At 39.8% G+C, this 26,258-nt stretch overlaps 2 long non-coding RNA genes across 4 annotated transcripts; both read left to right on the top strand.

Annotated features, from left to right (window-relative positions):
• Positions 1-625: 625 nt before the first annotated feature.
• Positions 626-3,443, top strand: LOC129890353 (uncharacterized). Of its 2 annotated transcripts, XR_008767007.1 has the most exons (4): positions 626-711; positions 821-893; positions 1,357-1,433; positions 3,028-3,443. It is a non-coding gene; the product is annotated as an uncharacterized LOC129890353 (long non-coding RNA). The 2 variants fall into 2 exon arrangements; XR_008767006.1 differs by having other exon boundaries at positions 626-893.
• Positions 3,444-7,532: 4,089 nt separating this feature from the next.
• LOC129890340 (uncharacterized) lies at positions 7,533-19,951 on the top strand. 2 transcript variants are annotated; one of them, XR_008767002.1, is made up of 4 exons: positions 7,533-7,618; positions 7,728-7,800; positions 8,264-8,340; positions 19,552-19,951. It is a non-coding gene; the product is annotated as an uncharacterized LOC129890340 (long non-coding RNA). The 2 variants fall into 2 exon arrangements; XR_008767001.1 differs by having other exon boundaries at positions 7,533-7,800.
• Positions 19,952-26,258: the final 6,307 nt, after the last annotated feature.

The raw sequence follows: 26,258 nt of genomic DNA, 5'->3' as shown, positions 1-26,258 counted from the left end.
CGAGTCCATTTTGGTATTTTAAAGGCCTAAGTTAGTTTAGTTGCGACTTTTTGAGTTTTGGGCTAACGAAATCTCGAATTCAAATTCTGATGGTTCCATCAGCTCCGGAATGACCAAATTAGGCTAGTAGCACTGTTGGAATGACTATCGAGTCAATCGATACGAATTTGGGGCTATTTGGCGCTTTTGACTTTGAAACTTAGCCTATAGTTGACTTTGGTCAACATTCTTGGAAAATGCGCTCGAATAAAAATTCTGACAGCGCAGTTAGTTCCGGAATGTTGATTTTGGTCTAGAACGACCCTTCGTTCGCTTTTTGAGGCTTCCGGACTAATATCGAGGCCCGTTGTGGAATATGACTTAAAATGACTCTTGGGTGTGGGACCCACTTTTTATTAAAATGATCTCGTATGGAAATTCTGAATGCGCCATTGAGTTCGGAATATCGAATTTAGTAGGGTAGCATATCTGGTTTATTTTTATCGGATTCCGAACGAATTCCGAGGGTCCATTCGGAGACTTTAAATTGTGGTAAAAACCAGAAAAATCTGCAGCAGTGCAGAATATTTTCAGATTTTTCTCCTCAACTTTGAACCCTCATTTCTTGAGTTCTAGAGCTCCAAATTGGGTGATTCAAAAGGCAAAATTGTGAGGTTTTTCGTGGAGAACGCATTGGTGAGATTGAAAACTGATTTGGAGCATTCGATTCAGGTAAAAATCGTGATTTTATTTGCAGCAGTATCCATTTTCGGAATGGATTTTTGAAGAACTTTGACAAGTTATTTCTTGACCAATATAAATCCGATTTGGGTGATTCCAGAGGCTATCTTGCGTGGAAATTTAAGGAGAACATCGTGGAAGTTTCAGAATCTGTTTTTGGCACGTCGTTCGAGGTAATAAATTGATTTTTAGCTGCAGATTTAGTGATTTTCGGAATGAAATTTTATTGAATTTTGAAAGAGTGTATCTTGGTCAATATAACTTCGTTTTGAGTGATTCTTGAGGCTAGATTGTGGGGTTTTTCGCAAGGATCATCATAGTGTAATTTTTTTGGGTTGAAAGAGTCTCGTATTTCCAGAATCTACTGATTTTGATGCTGCCATTTTTGGTCCTTTAGTCCGAATTTATGAGTTTTGGTTGTTTGATCGTCTTGCGTAATTTCCCACCCCGAATTGTATTATAAATCTGATTTTTGAGCTTGGGGTGACGTTTAGAACCTGTTTTGGGGGTCAAATCCAGAATTTCGTATGTGGGTCCCATAATTCCCGTTTTCGACCCAAAAATTGGTTCATTTCCAAAAATTATGAAATTAGTGTCTAAACGACCGTATCGACGTTGTGGTTCTATTTTTGACAGTTTGGCAGCGTTCCGAGATCGTTCGAAAGGGAAAAGCTCCAGCACAGTGATTTGAAGCCCGCGTGTTTGGCCTACAGGTAGGCTACGGTTTATCTTTCTTTAGATTGAGTTGGAATGTGTGAAAGCATGTTGAAATAGTTGGGATTTTGGTTGGGTAGTTTAATTGTATATCTCAAGTGTTAGAAATCATGTTTTAGGCTTGTTATCGGGTTTTTCGGGTATTTAGAAGCAGATGTATCTTGTCGTTATTTGTTATTATTATAAGGAGAGTTGAATGAGCATGTTGTTGATACTGTGGAGTATGTTGGCCTTAGTATAGGTGTTAGAAATCATGTTTTAGGCTTGTTATCGGGTTTTTCGGGTATTTAGAAGCAGATGTATCTTGTCGTTATTTGTTAGTATTATAAGGAGAGTTGAATGAGCATGTTGTTGATACTGTGGAGTATGTTGGCCTTAGTATAGGTGTTAGAAATCATGATTTAGGCTTGTTATCAGGTTTTTCAGGTATTTAGAAGCATGTGTATCTTATCGTTATTTGTTAGTATTATAATGAGAGTTGAATGAACATGTTGTTGATACTATGGAATATGTTGGCCTTAGTATAGGATGTAAACTTGCTTTATATGCCCGGCGTCGCTCCGGTGGACTTAGATCCCTGTAGAATGGTGTAGTGGGCTAGTGCCTAGTTGTTGGCCTTAGTTAGGCGATACCCTTGCTCTTAATAACACTCCCACCCATAACTCGATATAGTCATAACTTTTGAGATGCGTTGGCAATACTAGAATTCATGATCGTTTGGCTTCGGCTCCGGTTCAAGTTTTGGCGGCATATCAGTTGACACATTGGGGAAGAAATTCTCGGTACTGTTGTTGATTAGTTGGAAAGGATATATTCGAAACCATGGGATAAATTATCTATGAGCATCCGGGTACCCAGTCCCGGCCTCCGTTCTGAATTATCAGGGAGCATCCGGGTACCCAGTCCCGGCCTCCGTTTTGAATTATCGGGGAGCATCCGGGTACTCAGTCCCGGCCTCTACCGACTTGCTAGTATGACGAGCATCCGGGTATCCAGTCCTGGCCTCGATCATACCGATGTATTACGGCGAGCATCCGGGTATAGAGTCCCGGCCTCGACCGCACCGATGTATTATGGCGAGCATCCGGGTACCCAGTCCCGCACTTATGTATTATGGCAAGCATCCGGGTACCCAGTCTCGACCTTGGCTACTTTGAACATACGGGTGAGCCTCTGGGTCTCAGTCCCAGCCTCGACCCCTAAGTCACCACTAGATCGATTGACTCTTAGAGATTCTGGGTTTGGAAATGATATAATACTTCGGCTCCTAACATCGCAGATTCTTGGTTCCTAGCCTTGGTAGTTGTAGCTATTCTGTGTACTCGGCGGGCTTATGGGGGTTCGTCCGAGTTTTTATTTAACTTGCGCACGAGTGTCCCGGTTGGGTTTATGGGGGCTCAGTTGGGTATAGTTAGCTGTAGTTTTCATAGGTAGTACTTTTTTTTTCTTTTCATGCTTATGTTGACTCCTATTTAGGCTATTCTTCTTTTTCATATTGTTTTTACCTTTTCTGCTCAGTCGGTCTATGATGCCTACTGGGTACCTGTTGTCTTGGTACTCATACTACACTCTGCATCTACTTTCGTGATGCAGGACCGAGCACCAGCTACTGTCACGAATAGATCGATCTTGTTGTAGTCAGATTCGGAGACTAGGGTGATAACTTGGCATTTTTGGATCACTTCTGTCTCCTTCAGAATGGATGGCCCGTCTTTTGCCTTCTGAGACTAGCCAGTTGTTTTATATCTTTTTGGTCCACTTTCGGGACTTGTACTCATATTTTATTTTGTAGCAGCTCTGTACTTGTGACTTCCAGGTTCTGGGAGGGATCTTTAGTTGTTTAAAACATGTTTTGGTTTACTTCCGCTTATTCATTCTGTTTACTTTTATAATTCAATGCTCTTATATAGTTTTTGCCTTCAAACACATTACTTGAAGTTCCGGGTTGACGGGTTGGCTTACCTACTAGAGGGTTATAGTAGGTGCCATCATGACCTACGAAATTGGGTCGTGACAAGTTGGTATCAGAGCACCAAGTTCATTGGTCTCACTTGTACAGAGCTAACGTCTAGTAGAGTCTCGCGGATAGGTGCGGAGACGTCCGTAACTTATCTTCAGGAGGCTACAGGATGTCATTAGGAACGATCTCTTTGTTGCTTCATTTCGTGCATTCTTGTGTCTTATTGGTTTCCTGAAATCTCATTTGTTTCGCTCTTTCATCGGAATGGTTCGTACGCACGGTACTATTAGAGATGATGACCCACCAGTTTTGGGTAGGCCTTGAGGCCGACCCCGTAGAGTAGGCAGGGGAGCAGCACTAGCTCCTGACCCAGAGATAGAGCCAAAGCTAGTAGAGAAGCATCAGGACGCTCCTATTCCTACTCAGCCAGAGGGACCACCACCACCAGCACAGCCCCCAGCTGCACCAGTTATGACCCAAGCACTGCAGGCAGTGATTGTGCAGCTCTTCACAGCTATAGGGGTTATACCACAGGCCCCTACCCCAATAGCAGGCATACCAGCACTGCGGGATCCGTCCACCTAGCCAGCGGTTTCAGCAGGATAGGTACCAGCAGGGTCAATCCAGTCGGCCGATTCAGGCCGCTCTACCAGCAGTTGAGAGTAGTCAGCCCCGTTCGGGGGGTTCCATCGCAGGGCAGAGCTTGAGGGGATTGAGTCCACTTTCTTCCTACCGCGGACGAGTTATCACGGGTCGCTCAGCTTCAGGATGTTTCGATTGTGGCTCACTAGAGCACTGGGCTAGGGAGTGTCCCGGCCGGGCTAGACCGTTGGCAGTAGTACCACCTCCACCAGGAGGTATAGATCGGGGTCACGGCCGTGGCGATGGTCAGCAGGGTATTCGGGAAAGTTCCCGGGGAGGCAGGTCAGGTGGTAGGGTGAATGTTCATGGGGGAGGCCGACAGGGCCACTTCTATGCTGCTCCGGCGAGGGCAGAGGCTGAGGCATCAGATGATGTTATCACATGTACTATCCTTATTTGTCAGCAGACTGCTTCAGCTTTATTTGATCCAGGTTCCACGTATTCCTATGTGTCTATATATTTTGCTCCACGTTTGGGTATTCCTTATGAGTCACTTGAGGTCCCGTTACATGTTTCGACCCCGGTAGGGGATTCTTTAGTAGTGGATCAGGTTTGTAGATCCTGTGTGGTCACTATTTAGGGGCACGAGACTGGGGCATATCTTATTTTACTTGATATGCTGGACTTCGATGTTATTCTGGGCATGGATTGGCAATCCCCTCATCATGCGGTTTTGGACTGTTATGCCAAGACCATTACATTAGCCATGCCTGGTATTCCCCCGATCTTGTGGCAGGGTATTTATAGTCGCTCACCGATTGGGATCATATCTTTTATGCGGGCCCGGCAGCTAGTTAGGTCCGGGTGCTTGACGTACTTAGCATATGTCTGTGATGTGTCGAGCGAGACTTCTACTATTGATTCAGTCCCTGTGGTTAGGGAGTATACTGATATCTTCCCCACTGACCTACCTGGTCTACCCCCAGAGAGAGATATTGACTTTGCCATAGATTTGGAGCCGGGAACTAAGCCTATTTCTATACCACCTTATCGTATGGCCCCTGCAGAGCTCAAGGAGCTCAGCGTGCAGCTTGAGGATCTTCTAGGTAAGGGATTTATTCGCCCGAGTGTGTCGCCGTGGGGTGCGCCTGTCTTATTTGTTAAGAAGAAGGATGGGACTATGCGGATGTGTGTTGATTACAGGCAGTTGAATAAGGTGACGGTGAAAAACCGTTACCCCATGCCCCATATCGATGATCTATTTGATCAGCTTCAGGGTGCGATCATGTTTTCTAAGATTGACTTGAGGTCTGGCTACCATCAGTTGCAGATTAGAGCAGCTGACATTCCTAAGACTGCTTTTCGCACTCGCTATGGCCACTATGAGTTTCTTGTGATGTCGTTTGGGCTTACTAATGCCCCCGCAGCTTTTATGGACCTTATGAATCGAGTATTCAGACCTTATATTGACTCCTTCGTGATTGTATTCATCGATGACATACTGGTATACTCAAGGAGTAGAAAGGAGCACGAGCAACACTTGAGGGTTGTGCTCCAGACTTTGAGAGATCAGCAGCTTTATGCTAAATTCTCAAAATGCGAGTTTTGGTTAGAGTCTGTGGCATTTCTGGGACATATGGTGTCTAGAGAGGGTATCAGAGTGGATCCAGCAAAGATTGAGGCTATTCGTGGTTGGGCTAGGCCCACATCTGTTACGGAGATTCGGAGTTTTGTTGGATTGGCTAGGTATTATAGACGATTCATTGAGGGTTTCTCCATCATTGCATCACCATTGATCCATTTGACTCACCAGGATGATCCCTTTGTGTGGTCCGAGGAGTGTGAGTCAAGCTTTCGGAAGCTTAAGAAGTGTTCAATTCCAAAACATTAGTTTTATTTTGAGTTCTTGGTTTTTCAAGTTGAAATTGGGATTTGGGGCTTTGCGCGGGGTGACCTTGTTTCGGTTGTTTTCATCCTCCAATGTTCAGATAGAGCATGTAACTCCTTAGAGTTTAATGTTGTATGGCTTGGTAGGCGATTTTTGAATTGCGTTGAAGGTTTTCAAGATAGCTAAGGATTGGTAGAACGCCCTTAGTGGCTTGGAGAAAAGGATTTGAAAACAATAGACAAATACTTGAAATTTTGAGTGAGTTGTATCTGCCATGGTCGTGTATTACTCAATTCGATGGTTTTGGTTTATTTTGGTCATCCTCAATTGAAATCCAGTGTTTTGAGTCAAGTTCGAGCTAAACGAGTGAGAGTTGGAGCCCAAGAAAGGACTGAAGGAGTTTTTGGAGTTGGAAGTGAAATTAAGGATTTTCTTCTCAGCCTAATTTCTGTGATGGCGTTGTTCGACTCGAGAGGGTGTCTAAAATTTAGGCAAAGCATGCAGGTCCAAAACCCTCGTCCTTTCGTGCCTCTAAAGAGTGATTGTACTTTTACTTTCGTGGACGAAAGTTCTTTTAGTAGTGGATATTGTAATGACCCTCAAGGTCATTTTTGGAATTTTTGTAAAATGACCATTTTACCCCTCCCTTTAGATGCCCCGAGTCATTTCTAATTGTTACCGGGTGTTGATTTTTAGAAAATCCTATTAAAAGTTAAGTCCTTGGAAATTTTGAGTTTCATAAGCTTTAAGTGTTAAAAAGTGGTATTTGGGGTCAATTAGAGTTACGGGTCTCAGAATGGAATTCCGTCGATTCCAGCAGCTCTGAAATGTCGAAATAGGCTTAGGAGACTTTACGGAATCAGTTTTGGAGCTGTAACGAAGATTTGAGGCCTTGAGTTGAGAATTTGAAGAACTTTAAGACAAGGTTTGACTTTGGTCAACTTTTGAAGTTTCGATGCTCGGAATGGAATTCCGACAACTCCGTTGGATTCAGGAGATGATTTTTGGTCTAGAAGAAGTGTTAGTTGAATTTTTAGAGGTCCCGAGTCCATTTTGGTATTTTAAAGGCCTAAGTTAGTTTAGTTGCGACTTTTTGAGTTTTGGGCTAACGAAATCTCGAATTCAAATTCTGATGGTTCCATCAGCTCCGGAATGACCAAATTAGGCTAGTAGCACTGTTGGAATGACTATCGAGTCAATCGATACGAATTTGGGGCTATTTGGCGCTTTTGACTTTGAAACTTAGCCTATAGTTGACTTTGGTCAACATTCTTGGAAAATGCGCTCGAATAAAAATTCTGACAGCGCAGTTAGTTCCGGAATGTTGATTTTGGTCTAGAACGACCCTTCGTTCGCTTTTTGAGGCTTCCGGACTAATATCGAGGCCCGTTGTGGAATATGACTTAAAATGACTCTTGGGTGTGGGACCCACTTTTTATTAAAATGATCTCGTATGGAAATTCTGAATGCGCCATTGAGTTCGGAATATCGAATTTAGTAGGGTAGCATATCTGGTTTATTTTTATCGGATTCCGAACGAATTCCGAGGGTCCATTCGGAGACTTTAAATTGTGGTAAAAACCAGAAAAATCTGCAGCAGTGCAGAATATTTTCAGATTTTTCTCCTCAACTTTGAACCCTCATTTCTTGAGTTCTAGAGCTCCAAATTGGGTGATTCAAAAGGCAAAATTGTGAGGTTTTTCGTGGAGAACGCATTGGTGAGATTGAAAACTGATTTGGAGCATTCGATTCAGGTAAAAATCGTGATTTTATTTGCAGCAGTATCCATTTTCGGAATGGATTTTTGAAGAACTTTGACAAGTTATTTCTTGACCAATATAAATCCGATTTGGGTGATTCCAGAGGCTATCTTGCGTGGAAATTTAAGGAGAACATCGTGGAAGTTTCAGAATCTGTTTTTGGCACGTCGTTCGAGGTAATAAATTGATTTTTAGCTGCAGATTTAGTGATTTTCGGAATGAAATTTTATTGAATTTTGAAAGAGTGTATCTTGGTCAATATAACTTCGTTTTGAGTGATTCTTGAGGCTAGATTGTGGGGTTTTTCGCAAGGATCATCATAGTGTAATTTTTTTGGGTTGAAAGAGTCTCGTATTTCCAGAATCTACTGATTTTGATGCTGCCATTTTTGGTCCTTTAGTCCGAATTTATGAGTTTTGGTTGTTTGATCGTCTTGCGTAATTTCCCACCCCGAATTGTATTATAAATCTGATTTTTGAGCTTGGGGTGACGTTTAGAACCTGTTTTGGGGGTCAAATCCAGAATTTCGTATGTGGGTCCCATAATTCCCATTTTCGACCCAAAAATTGGTTCATTTCCAAAAATTATGAAATTAGTGTCTAAACGACCGTATCGACGTTGTGGTTCTATTTTTGACAGTTTGGCAGCGTTCCGAGATCGTTCGAAAGGGAAAAGCTCCAGCACAGTGATTTGAAGCCCGCGTGTTTGGCCTACAGGTAGGCTACGGTTTATCTTTCTTTAGATTGAGTTGGAATGTGTGAAAGCATGTTGAAATAGTTGGGATTTTGGTTGGGTAGTTTAATTGTATATCTCAAGTGTTAGAAATCATGTTTTAGGCTTGTTATCGGGTTTTTCGGGTATTTAGAAGCAGATGTATCTTGTCGTTATTTGTTATTATTATAAGGAGAGTTGAATGAGCATGTTGTTGATACTGTGGAGTATGTTGGCCTTAGTATAGGTGTTAGAAATCATGTTTTAGGCTTGTTATCGGGTTTTTCGGGTATTTAGAAGCAGATGTATCTTGTCGTTATTTGTTAGTATTATAAGGAGAGTTGAATGAGCATGTTGTTGATACTGTGGAGTATGTTGGCCTTAGTATAGGTGTTAGAAATCATGATTTAGGCTTGTTGTCAGGTTTTTCAGGTATTTAGAAGCATGTGTATCTTATCGTTATTTGTTAGTATTATAATGAGAGTTGAATGAACATGTTGTTGATACTATGGAATATGTTGGCCTTAGTATAGGATGTAAACTTGCTTTATATGCCCGGCGTCGCTCCGGTGGACTTAGATCCCTGTAGAATGGTGTAGTGGGCTAGTGCCTAGTTGTTGGCCTTAGTTAGGCGATACCCTTGCTCTTAATAACACTCCCACCCATAACTCGATATAGTCATACTTTTGAGATGCGTTGGCAATACTAGAATTCATGATCGTTTGGCTTCGGCTCCGGTTCAAGTTTTGGCGGCATATCAGTTGACACATTGGGGAAGAAATTCTCGGTACTGTTGTTGATTAGTGTAACATCCCCTAAAAACGTTGTATACGATGTTTCAATTTTTGCCTAAACATGATACAGCCCCTGTATTTTGGTCATAACTTTTCATAGGAATATCCAAATTGAGTGATTCAAATTTCTGAGTAACCACAAGATCATTACCTACAACTTTTATGAAGACCATATTTTAAGATTCGGAGGTTAAGTAGGTCAAATAAATTAATCTTTGTAAGGTAGGATGCTGTGATGGAAATGAGTGTTTATAGAAGAAAAATCATATATCACTGTAGGTTTATCCAAATTGGTTGATTCATGAACGATATGAAACTAGACTTCCATATCTACAATTTTTATGAAGACACCAAATCCTAATAAGGAACTTATCTTATTCAAACGTAGCTCCCAAAAAGAGTATTCTGTCAAAGATAACTCATTTCACCTACCATAGAAAGATCTAGATACATTTGACATCATTCATGACATAAATTGTCCTCCATTTAACATCATCCATGACATCAATATATTCCACTAAATTTTCAGATTTTTATTTATAATTATTTTATTTATTGTTAGGTCATCTTTCCCACCTATAAATACCCATCTTATTTCCTCATTTTATTCATCAAGCTTTCTCAAGCAAATCTTCTCTCTATACACATTCTCAAATATAGTTTTAGTTCTTAGTAGTGAAGAAATACTATTCCGGTGATTCATATATTTCGGGTAGTACACAAAACGTTCCGGCAAGGAGAGAAGCTAGGACTCAAGAGTGTTCATTAAGTCTTCCGGTACCAACTAAAGCTTCGGTTTCCAGGTATGTAAGGCTTCAATGAGAGTATTCCTTCCACTCTCATGCCTAAATTATTTTGATTATATGATAAATTATATTTATTTTCTTTAAACTCTACTCTAAGTTATGTGTGTATTTATCCATGGGTTCTTCCATCCATGTAGTCCAAAAACTCTTTCAATTAAATATCTTGATTTTAAGTAATATTTTCTTATGTTAATTCTTATTTTTACTTAATAGTATGAATCATGGTTAAACTAATGATTATTGCTCTATTTTGATACAACATAATTTTATATGTATGAATTGATGGATTGCAAGTAATTTATTTATTTATATTTTTAAAGGTTGTTGAAATTCATGGTGGGTTGTTTAAAGCATTATTTTTAATTAATGGATTTCAAAGTATTTATGTATATTTATTTACATACATATTTGCAAGTTAAAGTGATTTGAACCCACCTAGTTTTACTATGTTTTTAACAAAGTTTGACTTGAAAGCTTTGACTCCAAATAAATATTTATGAAAGTAATATCTATGATCAAAAAGGGAGTCTTATGAAATGAAAGAATGATGAAATGATATGAATCATGGATTCTTTAGGCAATAAGGACAATTCTTGCATATTTGAATTATCAAATGTTTTAATGAGCTATTCTACCGAATATGATGTTTGAATTCTCAAGTTATATGCTATGAATATTTTGAAGTATTAAACTATTCCGTGGGATTGACTTAGCACCAAATGAGGCATTGAGGTGGGATTCGGTAAGGGAATCCTAGTAGCAACCCCTTGTCTCATTAACTATGTGCCAACATAGGAGCCCTTGTAGGCTTAGGCTAATGGATCCATAAATAGCCCTTAAAGTTAAAGTTAAAGAAACGAATGAAGTTGACGGAGTTCTACCCGGCAAGTAGTCTCCCCGGCCAACGTAGGGGGTTATGTTGGATTCCATGTAATAGCTCGCATGATCTTAAATGTCGGTTATGGTTAATTTCCCACAAAATGAATGTTTTAAAGGATATATATATATGATTTATTATGCATGTATTACATTATGTTCCATATTACATAAATGTTATAATATTTCCTTAATGTTCATGCATCCTTACATACTTAGTACATTCAAAGTACTAACGCATACTCTTTTGCCTACATGATATCACCATGTAGGGATCAGTGCTCCTCCTCATTCTCCTCCACGTGGCTAGTTGATATTCCATTGAAGACTACTTTTGGTGAGTTCCCATGTTCCGGGAACAATACTCCTTTATCTTTCTAGTTTATGATATGTTAAGATATTTTACTATGGAATTTCATCTATTATGATTGAGGGTGAGCTAGGGACTTGTCTTAGCCCCGTTAAATCTAATAGTTAGAGGTATTGTTGGACATATGTAAGTTGAAGATTTATTATGATTTCCGCTTGTTTATTTATCATCATTACCTATGAAAGGCTAAAAGAATGCTAAGAGGCTTGTTTGAGGTACTTTCGGGTTCCTCATTCGCCATGTCACGTCTAGGCCCTAGGCTTGAGTCGTGACAAACTTGGTATCAGAGCCCGAGGTTTTGAATGATCCTTGGAAGTCCAACATACCGCGTCGAATAGGTTCTTCTTCATGGTTGTGAAGCGCGCCACAATTATGAATAAGAGACTATGAGACGTTTAGGAAAATTTTCACTTCTTTCAAATTTATGTCGTGCCTTAGAGTGTCCTAAGCTTTCCTTTAACTAACGATCCATTTTGTGTTCTCTAGATAATGACTCGTGGAAGACCACCTCGAAGAGCAAGGGTTGACGATGAGGACCAAACTCCTCCGATTCCTAATGCCCAACATCATGAGGACGGGGTAACCCATGCCGAGTTTCGCAGTGTTATTACTTTGTTAGCTCAAGTCGTAGCTAACCAAGGGAATCTAGGTGTTCCTCCTCCCCAAATGCAAAATCCAGCCTCTAGAATTCGGGATTTCCAAAGGATGAATCCACCCGAGTTCGATGGTTCTAAACTAGATGAGGACCCTATGGAGTTCATTAATGAGGTGTACCGGATTGTGGCTATCATGGGTGTGCCACCAAATGAGAAGGCCGAGCTAGTGGCCTATCAACTCAAAGGTGTAGCTCGAGTGTGGTACGAACAATGGGTTGTTGAGAGGGATGAAGAAATAGGATCGATAGGATGGGAAGAGTTCAAAGGTGCCTTCCTAGACCGCTTCTTCCCATTAGAGCTAAGGGAGGCCAAAATCCAAGAGTTCATCAACCTCCGTCAAGGGAGTATGAGCGTGAGGGAGTATGTTCTCAAATTCACTAAGTTGTCAAAGTATGCTCCTTTTATGGTCTCCGACCCAAGAGCTAGGATGAGCAAGTTTATTTCCGGTGTCTCAAGCTTGGTGTCCAAGGAGTGCAAAACGACCATGTTGGTCAAGGAGATGGACATCTCTCGGTTAATGACTTACACAGAACAAATCGAAGAAGAGAAGCTTAGAGAGAGATCAAGGGGGTTCAAAAAGTCTAGAATGGATGGTGGATGGTTTAACCCTCAAAGGTCCGATCATGGTAACAATGGCAAAGGTCAAGGTGGGCAACGATTTGTGGGACAAGGTTCCACCAATACTCCTCCTCCAAGGTTCAACAAGGACAAGAGTGGTAAACCAATGATTCCAAGAGAGAATGTTGCTACTCAAACTTTCCCTGCTTGCAAGAAGTGTGGAAGGACTCACAAAGGGGAATGCTTAGCTGGTTCCAATGCATGCTTTAAGTGTGGCAAGCTGGGCCACCATGCTAAGGATTGTAGAGATGGTGGTGGTAGGACTCAAGGCCAAATTGCTCATGGTCAACAAGTCCAAGGAGGTGTCCAACGCACCAACCGCTTTTACGCCTTGCATAGGAGACAAGAGGTTGAGGATGCACCCAATGTCATTACCGGTATGTTAAAGGTCTTTTCTTTTGATGTGTATGCACTATTAGATCCGGGTGCAAATTTATCTTTTGTTACTCCATTCCTTGCTAATAGATTTGATGTTTTACCTGAAATGTTATTAGAGCCTTATTTGGTGTCTACCCCTGTTGGTGAGTCAGTTATTGCTAGAAAGGTCTATAGGGGTTGCCTTGTGTCTATCTTGCATAAAGTTATTCCTTGTGATCTCATTGAGCTTGATATGATAGATTTCGATGTCATTCTTGGGATGGATTGGTTACATGCATCTTATGCTTCCATAGATTGTAGGAATCGTCGAGTCAAGTTCCAATTTCCAAATGAGCCTGTTATTGAATGGCAGGGTCGTGATTCGGTGGTTAAGGGTCAGTTTATTTCTTATCTTAAGGCTCGCAAAATGATTTCTAAGGGATGTATTTACCATATTGTGAGGGTTAGGGATGTCAACTCCAAAAGTCCTTCTCTTGAGTCAGTTCCTATAGTCAATAAATTCCCCGATGTCTTTCCTGATGACCTTCCAGGTGTCCCTCCCGAAAGGGAAGTTGATTTTGGTATTGATATCCTCCCCGATACCCAACCTATCTCTATTCCTCCTTACCGCATGGCCCCAGCAGAATTGAAAGAGCTGAAGGAACAATTAAAGGACTTGTTAGAGAAGGGGTTCATAAGACCAAGTATTTCGCCATGGGGTGCTCCCGTTCTATTTGTAAGAAAGAAGGATGGGTCACTTCGAATGTGCATAGACTATCGGCAATTAAATAAGATGACCATTAAGAACAAGTACCCACTCCCTAGAATAGATGACTTGTTTGATCAATTACAAGGGGCAAGTCACTTCTCCAAGATCGACCTTCGGTCCGGCTACCACCAACTACGGGTAAGGGAGTGTGACATTCCCAAAACAGCCTTCCGAACAAGGTATGGTCACTATGAGTTTGTGGTGATGAGTTTTGGGTTGATGAATGCACCGGCGGTGTTTATGGACTTGATGAATAGGGTGTTCAAACCTTACCTTGATACCTTTGTAGTAGTCTTCATCGATGATATTTTAATTTACTCTCAGGGTGAGGAAGAACATAAAAATCACTTGAGAGTTGTGCTTCAAACATTGAGGGATAAACAATTATTTGCAAAATTTAGTAAGTGTGAATTTTGGTTAAAGGAGGTAGCATTTCTTGGTCACGTAGTGTCCGGTGATGGAATCAAGGTTGATCCTAAGAAAATAGAGGCAGTCAAATATTGGCCTAGACCATTATCTCCTTCAGACATTAGGAGCTTCTTAGGTCTAGCCGGGTACTATAGACGGTTCGTCAAAGGCTTTTCTTCCATCTCATCTCCTATGACAAAATTGACCCAAAAGAAATCCAAATTCATATGGACAGATGAGTGTGAGAAGAGTTTCCAGACCTTAAAAGATTGACTTACCTCTGCTCCTATTTTGACTCTCCCAGAAGGATTAGAAGGGTTTGTAGTTTATTGTGATGCTTCAAAGATTGGTTTAGGTTGTGTCTTAATGCAAAAAGGCAAGGTAATAGCCTATGCTTCTAGGCAACTAAAGGTGCATGAGCGCAACTACCCTACCAATGACCTTGAATTGGCGGCCGTTGTTTTTGCTCTGATGATTTGGAGGCATTACCTCTATGGGGTGCATGTGGATGTGTATACTGATCATAAGAGTCTTCAGTATGTGTTCACCCAAAAGGACCTTAACCTAAGGCAAAGGAGGTGGCTAGAACTCCTTAAGGACTATGACATGAGTGTGCACTATCATTCGGGTAAAGCTAATGTGGTTGCTGATGCACTTAGTAGAGTGTCTATGGGGAGTATGGCCCATGTGGATGAAAGTAAGAGGGAGTTGGTGAAAGATGTTCATCGATTGGCTAGATTAGGGGTGAAGTTGTGTGGTACTAATGATGGGGGTATGGTTGTTCAAAATAGGTGTAAATCCTCTTTGGTGGTGGATGTTAAATCCAAGCAAGATCTTGACCCAAAGTTTATCGAGTTAAAGAAGTTGGTAAAGGAAAAGAAGATAGAGGTCTTTTCCCAAGGGGGAGATGGGGTACTGTACTATCAAGGTCGGATATGTGTTCCAAATATTGATGGCTTAAGGAGTTTGATCATGATGGAGGCTCATAATTCTACATACTCCATTCATCCCGGTTCAACGAAAATGTACCGAGACTTAAAGGAGTTGTATTGGTGGGGTGGCATGAAGAAGGACATAGCAAGGTTTGTGTCCGAATGTACGAATTGCCAACAAGTGAAGGCCGAACATCAAAGGCCGGGTGGCCTAGCCCAAGACATTGAAATCCCAACTTGGAAGTGGGAAGATGTGAATATGGATTTTGTAGTGGGTTTGCCTCATACCCGGAAGCGTCATGACTCAATTTGGGTAATTGTTGATAGAATGACTAAGTCAGCTCACTTCCTACCGGTTAAAACTTCCTATAGTGCTGAAGACTATGCCAAGTTGTATATTCGGGAGTTGGTGAGGTTGCATGGTGTGCCATTATCCATTATTTCGGATCGTGGTACCCAATTCACTTCTCACTTCTGGAGATCATTTCAAAAAGGCCTCGGTACTAAGGTAAAGTTGAGCACAGCATTCCATCCTCAAATGGATGGGCAAGCCGAAAGGACGATTCAAACACTAGAGGATATGTTAAGGGCTTGTGTGTTGGAGTTTAAAGGGAATTGGGATGATCATCTATCTCTCATCGAGTTTGCCTATAATAATAGTTACCACTCAAGTATTGAGATGGCACCGTTTGAGGCTTTGTATAGGAGACGATGTAGATCACCGGTTGGTTGGTTCGAAGTAGGTGAGATGACCTTGTTGGGCCCCGATTTGGTACTTGATGCTTTAGAGAAGGTGAAGATCATTAGAGAAAGGTTGAAGACGGCTCAAAGTCGTCAAAAGTCCTATTCTGACACTAGAAGAAGGGATCTTGAGTTTAATGTGGATGATTGGGTGTATCTGAAGGTTTCACCCATGAAAGGTGTGGTTCGATTTGGTAAGAAAGGGAAATTGAGCCCTAGATATGTAGGGCCTTATAGAATCGTGAGACGTGTTGGTAAGTTTGCATATGAGTTGGAATTACCATTGGAAATGGTCATGGTTCATCCGGTGTTTCACGTGTCTATGTTGAAAAAACATGTGGGTGATCCTAGTTCCATTGTACCTATGGGAGTAGTGAATATTGAAGAAAACTTGACCTATGAAGAAGTTCCTGTGGAAATTTTGGACCGGCAAGTTAAGAGATTGAGGAACAAAGAAATTGCATCTGTTAAAGTCCTTTGGAGGAATCAACAAATAGAAAGTGCAACATGGGAAGCGGAAGCGGATATGATTAAGAGATACCCTCATCTTTTTCCCTCTACCTAAACCTAAGGTATTAAGTTGTCCTTGCTCAATTACTTGAAATCCTTACATCTCAACTTTTCTTGTCATATGCTTGCAAAATTATGAAATATATTTTATACGATATTTTAAATTACACTGTTACATTAATGATAGGTTGTTTGTTAACACTCTACTCTACTCAAGCTAAGTCTTTTCTCATTCGAGGACGAATGTTCCCAAGGGGGAGATAATGTAACATCCCCTAAAAACGTTGTATACGATGTTTCAATTTTTGCCTAAACATGATACAGCCCCTGTATTTTGGTCATAACTTTTCATAGGAATATCCAAATTGAGTGATTCAAATTTCTGAGTAACCACAAGATCATTACCTACAACTTTTATGAAGACCATATTTTAAGATTCGGAGGTTAAGTAGGTCAAATAAATTAATCTTTGTAAGGTAGGATGCTGTGATGGAAATGAGTGTTTATAGAAGAAAAATCATATATCACTGTAGGTTTATCCAAATTGGTTGATTCATGAACGATATGAAACTAGACTTCCATATCTACAATTTTTATGAAGACACCAAATCCTAATAAGGAACTTATCTTATTCAAACGTAGCTCCCAAAAAGAGTATTCTGTCAAAGATAACTCATTTCACCTACCATAGAAAGATCTAGATACATTTGACATCATTCATGACATAAATTGTCCTCCATTTAACATCATCCATGACATCAATATATTCCACTAAATTTTCAGATTTTTATTTATAATTATTTTATTTATTGTTAGGTCATCTTTCCCACCTATAAATACCCATCTTATTTCCTCATTTTATTCATCAAGCTTTCTCAAGCAAATCTTCTCTCTATACACATTCTCAAATATAGTTTTAGTTCTTAGTAGTGAAGAAATACTATTCCGGTGATTCATATATTTCGGGTAGTACACAAAACGTTCCGGCAAGGAGAGAAGCTAGGACTCAAGAGTGTTCATTAAGTCTTCCGGTACCAACTAAAGCTTCGGTTTCCAGGTATGTAAGGCTTCAATGAGAGTATTCCTTCCACTCTCATGCCTAAATTATTTTGATTATATGATAAATTATATTTATTTTCTTTAAACTCTACTCTAAGTTATGTGTGTATTTATCCATGGGTTCTTCCATCCATGTAGTCCAAAAACTCTTTCAATTAAATATCTTGATTTTAAGTAATATTTTCTTATGTTAATTCTTATTTTTACTTAATAGTATGAATCATGGTTAAACTAATGATTATTGCTCTATTTTGATACAACATAATTTTATATGTATGAATTGATGGATTGCAAGTAATTTATTTATTTATATTTTTAAAGGTTGTTGAAATTCATGGTGGGTTGTTTAAAGCATTATTTTTAATTAATGGATTTCAAAGTATTTATGTATATTTATTTACATACATATTTGCAAGTTAAAGTGATTTGAACCCACCTAGTTTTACTATGTTTTTAACAAAGTTTGACTTGAAAGCTTTGACTCCAAATAAATATTTATGAAAGTAATATCTATGATCAAAAAGGGAGTCTTATGAAATGAAAGAATGATGAAATGATATGAATCATGGATTCTTTAGGCAATAAGGACAATTCTTGCATATTTGAATTATCAAATGTTTTAATGAGCTATTCTACCGAATATGATGTTTGAATTCTCAAGTTATATGCTATGAATATTTTGAAGTATTAAACTATTCCGTGGGATTGACTTAGCACCAAATGAGGCATTGAGGTGGGATTCGGTAAGGGAATCCTAGTAGCAACCCCTTGTCTCATTAACTATGTGCCAACATAGGAGCCCTTGTAGGCTTAGGCTAATGGATCCATAAATAGCCCTTAAAGTTAAAGTTAAAGAAACGAATGAAGTTGACGGAGTTCTACCCGGCAAGTAGTCTCCCCGGCCAACGTAGGGGGTTATGTTGGATTCCATGTAATAGCTCGCATGATCTTAAATGTCGGTTATGGTTAATTTCCCACAAAATGAATGTTTTAAAGGATATATATATATGATTTATTATGCATGTATTACATTATGTTCCATATTACATAAATGTTATAATATTTCCTTAATGTTCATGCATCCTTACATACTTAGTACATTCAAAGTACTAACGCATACTCTTTTGCCTACATGATATCACCATGTAGGGATCAGTGCTCCTCCTCATTCTCCTCCACGTGGCTAGTTGATATTCCATTGAAGACTACTTTTGGTGAGTTCCCATGTTCCGGGAACAATACTCCTTTATCTTTCTAGTTTATGATATGTTAAGATATTTTACTATGGAATTTCATCTATTATGATTGAGGGTGAGCTAGGGACTTGTCTTAGCCCCGTTAAATCTAATAGTTAGAGGTATTGTTGGACATATGTAAGTTGAAGATTTATTATGATTTCCGCTTGTTTATTTATCATCATTACCTATGAAAGGCTAAAAGAATGCTAAGAGGCTTGTTTGAGGTACTTTCGGGTTCCTCATTCGCCATGTCACGTCTAGGCCCTAGGCTTGAGTCGTGACAATTAGTTGGAAAGGATATATTCGAAACCATGGGATAAATTATCTATGAGCATCCGGGTACCCAGTCCCGGCCTCCGTTCTGAATTATCAGGGAGCATCCGGGTACCCAGTCCCGGCCTCCGTTTTGAATTATCGGGGAGCATCCGGGTACTCAGTCCCGGCCTCTACCGACTTGCTAGTATGACGAGCATCCGGGTATCCAGTCCTGGCCTCGATCATACCGATGTATTACGGCGAGCATCCGGGTATAGAGTCCCGGCCTCGACCGCATCGATGTATTATGGCGAGCATCCGGGTACCCAGTCCCGCACTTATGTATTATGGCAAGCATCCGGGTACCCAGTCTCGGCCTTGGCCACTTTGAACATACGGGTGAGCCTCTGGGTCTCAGTCCCAGCCTCGACCCCTAAGTCACCACTAGATCGATTGACTCTTAGAGATTCTGGGTTTGGAAATGATATAATACTTCGGCTCCTAACATCGCAGATTCTTGGTTCCTAGCCTTGGTAGTTGTAGCTATTCTGTGTACTCGGCGGGCTTATGGGGGTTCGTCCGAGTTTTTATTTAACTTGCGCACGAGTGTCCCGGTTGGGTTTATGGGGGCCCAGTTGGGTATAGTTAGCTGTAGTTTTCATAGGTAGTACTTTTTTTTTCTTTTCATGCTTATGTTGACTCCTATTTAGGCTATTCTTCTTTTTCATATTGTTTTTACCTTTTCTGCTCAGTCGGCCTATGATGCCTACTGGGTACCTGTTGTCTTGGTACTCATACTACACTCTGCATCTACTTTCGTGATGCAGGACCGAGCACCAGCTACTGTCACGAATAGATCGATCTTGTTGTAGTCAGATTCGGAGACTAGGGTGATAACTTGGCGTTTTTGGATCACTTCTGTCTCCTTCAGAATGGATGGCCCGTCTTTTGCCTTCTGAGACTAGCCAGTTGTTTTATATCTTTTTGGTCCACTTTCGGGACTTGTACTCATATTTTATTTTGTAGCAGCTCTGTACTTGTGACTTCCAGGTTCTGGGAGGGATCTTTAGTTGTTTAAAACATGTTTTGGTTTACTTCCGCTTATTCATTCTGTTTACTTTTATAATTCAATGCTCTTATATAGTTTTTGCCTTCAAACACATTACTTGAAGTTCCGGGTTGACGGGTTGGCTTACCTACTAGAGGGTTATAGTAGGTGCCATCATGACCTACGAAATTGGGTCGTGACAGATACAATTTATTTAGAACAAATTATACCTAATTTTGACCTCATCTATCCCAAAATACATGTATCTGTACACATTAAAATCTAATAAAATACGTAATATTATAAATTAGCATGTATCCAAATAATTAACTCCTAAAATAGTGAAATTTTTGATGGCATATTAAAGGGATTTATGAGCATTTTATTGACGATGCAATAGGAATTAGGCGATTTGATAAATTACCCTAATGTTTTCAACAAAGAAGATAACATTAATTAGCGTCCACACACTATTACCAAAGCCACGAAATCCTCTCTCATCATCACAAATAAAGACATCAATGTCCAAAGTTAGACGTATACATATTAAATCAAATTAAAAATACATATTTATATATAGTGGAATTGAGTTTTCTATTCTTATATAAATTAGAATAATGAGACTATGAGGGTCAAGACGAAGCTAGTGTAATTGCTAGGGTACGAATTAGGAGTTCGATTGTATTCAATAATTTTAATTAAAATTTTATAATTGTCTCAATAATTTTATTGAATATGTATAAATTATTAGTTTAAAATTTATAAAATTCAAATAATATTTTTTATTTATTGAATTTGAAATAGTTATATACGCATCATATGTGACATTACCGCCTTTAGTCAGACCAAATTTTCACACCAATATTTCAACATTTACATGTCACCATTTTAAATCCTTATTCTCCCCCTCTATTTTTCGCAAATTTTGCCAAAAAAAGTCCATCTCCTTCCACGTGTCTTCATCCTATTCGTTCATTTCATCTATAAATATGATCTTTTCTCCCTTTAGCAATAACTCTGCCTTCTGCTCAGTTTCTCTCTTGCATTTCCATTTTTCGCGGCCGCCTCTAATTCGCTTGGTGCAGGTCGGGACTCACTCGCCGGCCCCGGGAATAATGGCGGACAGACTACGACGGCGTAGTTAATTCTACCAAGTTATCAACGATGAATAGATGTCGATTTGAGGCGAAATTTGGGTCCTGCCTTGCATCAACTGAATTGGATACAGCTGTGAATTGATTTTTTTCCGATTGATTTCAGCTGAATCAGATTCGTTTTAGATCGATCTTTTATCGGCTATTTGCTTCGTCTCAGGTTTAACCTGTTCAATTTGATTTGGATTATTAAGTATTTTTGTGTGTATGTGTATGTGTTTTATAATTTGTGTTTCAGATTGGATTTGCGTGGATCTGACTTTGTAGATTGGTGAGCTTCTAATTCGATCGCTAGATCTTGTTTATATATAGAATCACACACATATGTATAGTTACTCGTTTACTTTTCGGGAGTTAAACTACTCTAAGTATTGCGATTTATAGTATTTTTAGTATAGTTTTCAAACATTTAAATTTAAAATTTAGAGTATTGAATTAATCTAATTAAGTTTAACTCTGAAAATTAGTAAAATTGACTCTCGTGAAACAAAACATTACAAATAAAAGAGAGCGGAGGGAGTACTTCACAGGATGTAGGAGGTTTTCATTAGTTGAGTAGTGAATGCTGCAAGTGAGATTTTTCTATTTTGATGCCATTAATGAATTACAGATGTTCAATTTAGAATGCAGTTAGAGATAAAATTTATTCTGTAGTTCTGAAAAAAATGAGATTTTTGTTATATTTTGAGATCTTTAATCATAAGATTTCATAAAGTATTTATTTGTTTTACTCCTGATCAGTCATGGTTGTATGAAATGATCAAAGGATAATCATGTTTGGTGATTTAAATCATTAGACTAAGAAGCATGTAAGATAATTCTTTCTTATCAATGGCAAATCTCCAAGCTGTTACCGATGCTTTCTGCGTTTTAATGATGTCCTGTTACATATATTTAATGGATTAAGTGGCAAAATGATAACAGGTTTGATCTTTGATTTCTGGTGAACATTTTTATATATCTGGAAACTCCTTGATGATCGTAACATATTCCAAGAGTCTTTCTTTCAATGAAGGTTATATGAAATGAGCAGGGAAGAATCAGATTTGGTGATTTGACATGAAGAAGCATGTAAGGTAACTCTTTCTCATTGGATTATCAATGGCCACCCTTGCTTTACCAAAGATTTCTGTGATAAAATGCCACACTGTTGCATATATCTGATGGATTGGGTGGCAAAACTAAAAGATTTGATCTTTGATTTCTGGTGATACTGTTAGCATCAAGTTTAGACAGGTCTAATATATCTGTTATGGAATGCAAATTAATAGAAAATTTGTTAAAAATGTTCTGCTTTCCTAACAATCATTTCTCTTGGGATTGCAGTAATTTTCATGAAACTAATGCCTAACTATGTTTTGGATACTGTGGCTAAGACCCAGATAGACCTTTTACTCCTTAGGAAGGATGATAAAGGTCTGTGCAAAGACTGTAAGGTCATTCCGATCGACAACCTTACGATCCGACATAAGTTCTTGGTGATGAATTTAGGGATCAAGATGAGGAGGAAGAAGAGGATCGGGGATGACCGACCTAGGATCAGATGGGGGAGTTTGACCACGACTAGCGCCTTGGAGATGGGGGAGAAATTGAAGGATATGGGGGCCTGGGATAGTAGTGGGGATGCGAACACTATGTGGGATAGGACGGCTAGTTGTATTAGGGTTGTAGCAAGGAAAATGTTGGGAGTCTCGACAGGTAGTTGTGGCCGGCACCGAGGGGACTGGTGGTGGAATGGAGAAGTGCAAGGGAAGGTGGAAGCGAAGAAGATAGCATATGCGAAGCTGATAGAAAGCAAGGATGAGGTGGAGAAGTGGACGAATAGGGAACTTTATAAGATAGCGAGGAAGGAGGCGAAGTCGGCGGTTTCAACGGCAAAAACGGCAGCTTTTGAACGCCTTTATGTTGAACTAGAAGAAAAAGGCGGGGATAGAAAATTGTTCAAGCTAGCCAGGATGCGGGAGCGAAGGGCACGCGATGTGGGATCAAGTGAAGTGCATTAAGGACGAACATGGAAAAGTATTGATAGAAGTGACCTTCATTAAACAGAGATGACAGTCGTACTTCCATAAACTCTTGAACGAAGAAGGAGACAGAGAGATTATGTTGGGAGATTTGGAACACATAGGAAGGCTTCGCGTTGGTGAGTGTTGCAGGAGTATTTCGGTCGAAGAGCTTAAGGTCGGTCGAAGAGCTTAAGGGTGCTGTGCGTAGGATGCGCCGGGGAAGAGCGACCGGACCTAACGAGATCCCTGGTGAATTTTGGAAGAGCACGAGCCAGGTAGGTTTGGAGTGGCTGACTAGGTTATTTAATGTCATCTTTAGGATAGCAATGATGCCCGAAGAATGGAGGTCGAGCGTACTAATCCCTCTATACAAAAACAAGGGAGATATCCAAAGTTGCAACAACTATAGGAGTATCAAGCTTCTAAGCCATACTATGAAAGTGTGGGAAAGAGTGGTGGAGATGAGGGTTAAGAGAGTCATGTCTATTTCAGAGAATCAGTTTGGATTTATGCCGGGACGCTCAACTACTGAAGCTATCCATCTTATGAGGAGACTGGTGGAGCAGTATAGGGAGAGAAAGAGAGACTTGCATATGGTATTCATTGATCTAGAAAAGGCTTACGATAAAGTTCCACGAGAAATACTATGGAGATGTTTGGAGGCTAAAGGTGTATCGGTGGCGTACATTAGAGTGATCAAGGATATGTACGAGGGCGTCAAAACCAGGGTAAGGACAATAGGAGGAGACTCAGAGCACTTCCCAGTTGTGATGGGGTTACATCAAGGATCAGCCCTTAGTTCGTTTTTATTTGCCTTGGTGATGGATGTGTTGACGCGACAAATTCAAGGTGAGGTGCCATGGTGTATGCTTTTTGCGGATGATATAGTCCTGATCGATGAGACTCGTAGCGGAGTTAACGCTAAGCTGGAGGATTGGAGACACACCCTGGAGTCTAAAGGGTTTAAGCTGAGTAGGACCAAGACAGAGTACTTAGAGTGCAAGTTCAGTAAGACACCCCATGAGGTTGGCGCGGAAGTTATGCTTGGTGACCAGGCTATCCAAAAGAAAGGTAGTTTCAAGTACCTGGGGTCTATCATGCAAGGCAGCGGGGAGATTGACGACAATGTCACACATCGTATTGGGGCAGGGTAGATGAAATGGAGGCTCGCTTTCGGGGTGCTCTGTGACAAGAAGGTGCCACCACAACTTAAGGGCAAGTTCTACAAAGTGGTTGTTAGACCGACTATGTTATATGGGGCGGAGTGTTGGCCAATTAAGGTCTCTTATGTCCAAAAGATGAAAGTAGCCGAGATGAGAATGCTGAGATGGATGTGTGGGCATACCAGGAGCGACAGGATTAGAAACGAGGCTATTCGGGATAAGGTAGGAGTGGCCTCAGTGGAAGACAAGATGCGGGAAATGCGACTTAGGTGGTTTGGGCATGTGAAGAGGAGAGACACAGATGCCCCAGTGAGGAGGTGTGAGAGGTTGGCCATGGATGGCTTCAGAAGAGGTAGGGGTAGGCCGAAGAAATATTGGGGAGAGGTGATTAGACAAGACATGGCGCAGTTACAGCTTACCGAGGACATGACCTTAGATAGGAGTGTGTGGAGGACCCGCATTCGGGTAGAAGGCTAGTACATAGTCGCGTTATCCTACCCTATTAGTAGGCGCATTAGCGCACTATAATTTCCTTTGTGGAGGACTCAAATTAGGATTAAAGGCTAAGTGATTCATCTTTTGCACCATAGTAGTTGTAGTTCTGCCCATTGTTTATTGCCTTTTGATTTCTGCATTGTATTGCTATTTATAGTTGTGGCGCCGTTGTACTTTGACTGTCTTATCTATCTTATCTTATCTTATCTATTTATTTATTGTAGTTATGCCTCTTTCTTCCCGTACCACTCTACCACGACTTTCCCTTTTGCTATTCCTGTTTTCATCTTGTTTTCTATATGTTTGCCCCTATCTGATCTTTTATCTTGTTCTCTCTTAAAGCCGAGGGTCTTTCGAAAACAACCGCCCAACCTTTCAAGGTGGGGGTTAGGTCTGCGTACGCTCTACCCTCTCCAGACCCCACATTATGGGATTATATTGGGTTTGTTGTTGTTTTTATTGTTGTTGTAAACTTAGCTAGTTTGTCAGGATGTATAGACATTTCAAGATTTTATACACTAATTGGTCATAGAGTTTACTGAGTAGAGACAAGCTATGATGCTCTGAAACTGGGATAGAATCTATTTGAAAAATGATTTTTGTGTTTATTTTCTCTTCATTCTAAACATTATACCCAACTTTATAGGTGTAAAAATGATGACCAAAAGGCTTTCTTTTCACTTGGTTTCAGTGCCTGCTTTCTGACCTCTGAAGGCTGAAAATAGTAAAAAGGCATAAGGAAGATTTTTAGGGTGGAAAAATTCTGGCCTTGTAATTCTTTGAATAAGAGTTGGTAAATGTCTCTGTTTAGTATTGATAACTTCTTGCCACTTTCTTTTGGGTAAACTCTCCGGAAAATGAAATTTTACAATTTCAGAGATTTCTTAATCTATGGGTTAAACGTGTAGGGGTCGATTTATAGCTAGTTGAATTATGCAGGTATTAATTATGAGGGGACTCTATGTTTTATTTTGTGTAGGATTTAGTTATTCATATATTAGTTATGCAGGTTTCTAAATTACAAACCAAACACTGGATTAATTTTATACATGAATAACTTATTTCCTAATTAGTTACCAAACGGCCATGTAATGTTGTCATTCTGCAGATTTTGTCTGCAAAATCATCATCAAATGAAAATGGAAGTTATGTGTGGCTACTCTGTTGGGATTTGGGCTACACTTGATATTATGCTATGGACTTTTTGTATACACAGTATATCCTATAGTTTATAAATTATAATTCTCATGCACAAGGGCTGCATATAGAGTTGTTTCCATCACAAATCTACTTGTTTTTTGTCTCTTCAGTTTTCCCTTTTGCTCCAACCATTAAAAGGTTTCTCATTATTGTCCCTAAAATTTTTAGTTGACATTTGGACATAGAAAATGTGAAATTTGGATCTATTTCAATTTGTTTGTCTCAATTTCTTCTTTAGTTCCTTTTAAAAAACGTTTTTTACTTTTTTGGTAACTCTTTAAATTTAACTTTTCACATGATATATTTAGGCCCACAAAAGTAAATGATATTTTGATACATTCTACATATCTTTAGTTTCATACTACAAGATTCAAAAGTCTTGTTTACTTTACTTTAAACTTCGTATCAAGTCAATACCATAAAAACAAATTGAGAGGAGGGAGTAGTATCTGGGAAAAAATGTTTTCT

This window comes from Solanum dulcamara, chromosome 5 (genome assembly GCF_947179165.1).
Source record: "Solanum dulcamara chromosome 5, daSolDulc1.2, whole genome shotgun sequence".
NCBI classification, from domain to species: domain Eukaryota; kingdom Viridiplantae; phylum Streptophyta; class Magnoliopsida; order Solanales; family Solanaceae; genus Solanum; species Solanum dulcamara.
Note: the sequence above shows the minus strand (reverse complement) of the source record. Positions and strands in the feature narration are given on the sequence as shown.